Source organism: Notothenia coriiceps, unplaced genomic scaffold (assembly GCF_000735185.1).
Source record: "Notothenia coriiceps isolate Sejong01 unplaced genomic scaffold, NC01 NC01_scaffold00033652, whole genome shotgun sequence".
Lineage (NCBI taxonomy): Eukaryota > Metazoa > Chordata > Actinopteri > Perciformes > Nototheniidae > Notothenia > Notothenia coriiceps.
The window spans coordinates 5008-9463 of record NW_011366353.1 but is presented as its reverse complement, the minus strand read 5'-3'; the positions used below and the strand labels follow the sequence as shown (position 1 = coordinate 9463).

At 43.7% G+C, this 4456-nt stretch overlaps 1 long non-coding RNA gene across 1 annotated transcript in view; it reads right to left on the bottom strand.

The window, feature by feature from the left end:
* Window positions 1-2751: 2751 nt before the first annotated feature.
* The window catches only part of LOC104961682 (uncharacterized), a 5675-nt gene continuing 3970 nt past the window's right edge, over window positions 2752-4456 (bottom strand). Inside the window, exon 3 of the long non-coding RNA XR_800122.1 lies at window positions 2752-2843. This is a non-coding gene — a long non-coding RNA (uncharacterized lncRNA). The remainder of the gene's footprint in view (window positions 2844-4456) is intronic.

Below are 4456 nucleotides of genomic sequence, written 5' to 3'. Positions count from 1 at the left end.
TGGCAATTTCTACCGGAGCCTCCGCCATGGAGCATCGGCAGGTCATTCTCATGCTGCTGTTAATCTGGAGATCAACAGACACTAGCGGCCCGCGCATATGATTATATAATCAGACAACGTCCGTTAAAAAACATTATAACACATATAATGAGACGTTCTGCAGTCAGGAGAGGCGTTTCACCGACAACAGGTGTTCTGACTTTTATCTAGCTGACGGAGAATTTTTACTTCACACGACACTGTTCAACACTTCATTCTGCTTCACTCTTTAACTAAACAACCACGGATGTCTTCAAAGACTCTTTCGCTAAAGATATCCGCGTTCTTGTGACACGTAAATACTACGCTTCCTATGTTTTGGTGCGGACTGCGTTCACACCAGTGATGAACCGCTCCAGAGTTCGCAAGCAAGCGCTCCGAGATCACCTCTTTTAGCAGACCAGAGTCCGGTTGTTTAGTTCACTTCAGAGGTCTCGGACTGTGTTCACACCGACCCAAACGAACCGCACCAAGCGGCTAAACGCACCAGGGTTCGATTCAACCGGACTATACAAGGCAGGCCTGAACGCACCCTAAGTCTTTAACCCATTTCCACCAGCTCTTATAAGTACAATAAACAGTCTGATTGGTTTCTGTCTCTCTTTTTTATTTCCTCCTACAGAAAGAGATCCAGGCCATGAGCCAGTGCCACCACCCCAACATTGTGTCTTACTACACCTCCTTTGTGGTGAAGGATGAGCTGTGGCTGGTCATGAAGCTGCTCGGAGGTAAGTGCATTTGTCTTTCACACACTTCCCCTTGACTCCTGCCTATCAATCTCAATCTTTTTACACTTCCTGCAGCGCTGTATTCGGTCACAGTTTGCGAACGCTCGTCCTTAAAGTCATAATCAGAGGGTCCAGAGCTCTTAGCAGGCGTCCCCTCACGATGACAGCAGGCAGAGCTGCTGCTAGTGATTGCAGGGATAGTGACAACACCGATCTTCATTGTGTCCCATGTGAGCTGCAGCTCCTTTCCGGCTTTAACTCGGTAACTAATGACAGGGCAGAGGTAATAACAGCCCCGCAGGCAGCCATGTGGCAGAGCTGCAATTAACTAGTGAGAGGAGCACGAAGAGGAGGCCACCACGGAGAGGAAGAGCGCACAATGCACCCGCTGCATCTGTATTGTTTTGTTCGTTAAGGAGTGTTTATGGCTCTGGATAAGCCTTTAAGAGTGTTTGAGGCTATAAGAAACTTACAGCATGAAGGGGAATGTTTGACAGGTTTGTGAGGGAGAGCGTTGTCTAACAATCGGAAGATCGGTGGTGTGATTCCCAGCTCGATGTCGATGTATCCTTGGGCAAGATACTTATCCCCAAATAGTTCCCGATGGTGTGTGAATGTAAGTCTCCTTAGCAGATTGCGCCTACACCTCTTTGGGTGAATCCTGACGTGTAAATATAATCTGAATCAGAATTCCTTTATGAGTCCCGCAGCGGGGAAATGTAGTGTTGTAAAAAAAGGCCGTCAATATAAAGACTTAACAAGTAACCTATTTAAGTGTTGAGACATTATACACGTTTTTGGACAATTTATAACATTCCAAACCGCTTTGAGGAATCATAAACGCTGTAAAAACTCTTTCTCAATGCAGTCCTTTTCCCATTCACAAGCAAGAACGAGCCTGATAAAAGGAATGGTGTTTAAATCCTTTTTGTTTCATTTTGTAATCCTGGTTTTCAGTCTCAAACACAAGTCTACACAGACACATGTTTGCACCCTCTCATCATGCCCCCCTGTTCAAACAGCGTCCCAGTGTAACGGTTAATGCCCGTGTGGCATGCCTTGCTCTCTGGGAAACCCTGGAGCAGCTTGGCAGCCGCCCTGCAGCTGGCGGGCGGGGGGGGGGGCACAAGCAGCAGGAGCTGACACCACTTCAGACTGCCTCTCTCTCCTTCCCGTTAAACACAGGCCCTTGATGTGGAGTTTTATTGTGCAGAGTAATTAAATGATGGCCATGGAGACGTCTGCCATGGAGACAGGCTTCAAATTAGGTTTAGAGACCATCGCTCCACGGGGCAGAGCATACCGTCAGAAACCCTCCATCCTGTCTTTGTCCTCTGCTATCGAAACACTGTTAACAGTTGATCTGACAAAGCCGTGGCATGTTTTTATACCCACAGCGTTTGTATAAGTGCTCTGATGGATCAGCATTCCTGCAGTACAGGTGTCATTCCTTTTAGAGAAGAATGCTGTCGGACTATGTGACGTTAGTTAAACAATATTTGTAGCACTCCAAACACAGAGAGCTCAGTTTGCAGAATAATTGGAGACATTTCTAAATAACTTAAATGTGTGTCTGGGCTGCCGCGATGCAACCCACACTGATGGCATCCTACAGAGCTTCTTAGCGGTCGGCTGTCGGTATGCCGCTGCTGCTTTTTTGGCTTATGGCGCTTATAGAAGGTATGTCACTCATGTTGCACTGGCAGATCCCCGGCAGCGTGATACTGAACCCCAGAGTGCACTGCAGCAGTTGCCTGGGCGTATGTGGGAAGATCCTGGAGTAGCACAGCTTCATTAAGAACAAAAATGACTTTATTGTTAATTAAACAATACATATTTTGTACGGAAAGATAACACAGCACACAGTATGCATGTACATATTTACGTACACACATACATGTGCCGCCTCATATTTAGCAGGACAGCAGAGCTGACCACAATCAGCAGATACAGAATAAAACATACATTTTAGACCGATGCATTTTGTCCGAAGCCTCGAGGATGTTCTGTATACTTTTTCTATTCTCCATGCACCTTTTGGAGGAGTTCAAGTTGTGCTGGAACTCCCCATGGCATCTAGGAAAAAAGTTTGTAAGCAAGAAGGAAAGTAAAAAAGATACTCAATGACAGTAGTGGAAGTATGACTGCAACTACCACTGAGAGTCCTTCCTTCATCTTTGACACTGTTGTACCCTTGAACCTAGGGCTGCTCAATTAATCGTATTTTAATCGCAATTACGATTATGGCTTGCAACGATTACGAAAACAACGTCATCGAAATAAAACGATTTTTTTTTTATTATTACTTTTTTTTTTTTTTTCAGTTTTTTTTTTTTGAATGATTTTTCAGTTGAAATATACTCAAAGTTCAGAGTATTCAACTGTTAAAAACATGGTGTTCCAATTTTTTCTCCAACAAATTGATGTTTTCAAAGTAAATGGATAATCGTTTTTAATAATCCTGATATCAATTATTGACCCAAATAATCGAGATTATAATTTTTGCCATAATCAAGCAGCCCTACTTGAACCCCCTTTCACAAATAGGAAGTTAAAGGGAAAGCCTCTTAGATACAAGTTTCAGTGGGTCCATTTGTGAACTTGTGTATCTTCGTAAAACCGAATCAAGGCCAAACCTATTGCTGAGTTTTTTGCTGTAGGTAGGTGCACTGCTTTTCAAGAAATTCCTGTTCTGATTGTGACATGAGAACAACTGTTTCATTAGAGCGAGGCATAACTTGTCACTGACAGGCAGCCTCTGCTCCCCACTGAGACAGAATATGAGTCACGCTAAAGCAAGCCAGTGTAATGTGTTCCCTGGAGATTCATGCCCTCTCTGGCTGACTTCACTGCTGCCCGGCTCAATTAAAGACCACTCCATTCAAGGCATTATTGACTTTTCAATTTAGCATTTGAAAGGACTTGGTGGAGTTTGGAGCCAGTGGATTTGTCACATCATGATGTCACCTTATAGAGAGGCGAAGTCCCTCCCTTTCCGGGGGAGCTCCATGGGACCTTATTTTGGAAAAAGTATGAATTGAAGTCAATGGAGAGAGAAAGATTATCTTTTCGATCCCGTTTGAATTGTGCCACGAATTACACATATGATGTTTGTCAATTTAAAAGATAATTTTGCAAGTCAAAAAAATTAAAATGTGTCGTAAAACTTTGAAGTTACACTTTGTTTTGTGTGAAACCGCTCAATGAACTACATCTCCCGTCTCGCACCACACACCCAGACGGCCGTCACGTTGGCACATTTCACTTCTTTCTTTCAGAATGAGGCGGAAAGTATTAAAAGAGGTGAAAATCACTCCAAGTCTGGGCACGTTGAGAGCTGTACACACACACAAGGGGAGTTAGTCGGTTCCTAAGAGCCAGCATGCGGGACCGGGACTCTGGGATTTGTAGTCTTTCTAGTTGCGTATTTTTCATAGTCTTATATTTCAACAGTTTTACGACAAACTGTGACTTTTTTGAAATGGAAATGATTTTTTAAATTGACAAACATCATATGTGTAATTCGTGGACACAATTCAAACGGGATCGAAATGTAATCTCTCTCTCCATTGACTTCAATACATAATTTTTCCGATATAAGGTTCCCTGGGGCGGAAGTAGATGGGCGGGACTTCACCTCTCTATTACAACCAGAAAGAAAGTAGAACAATTTATTCAGAACCGCGATG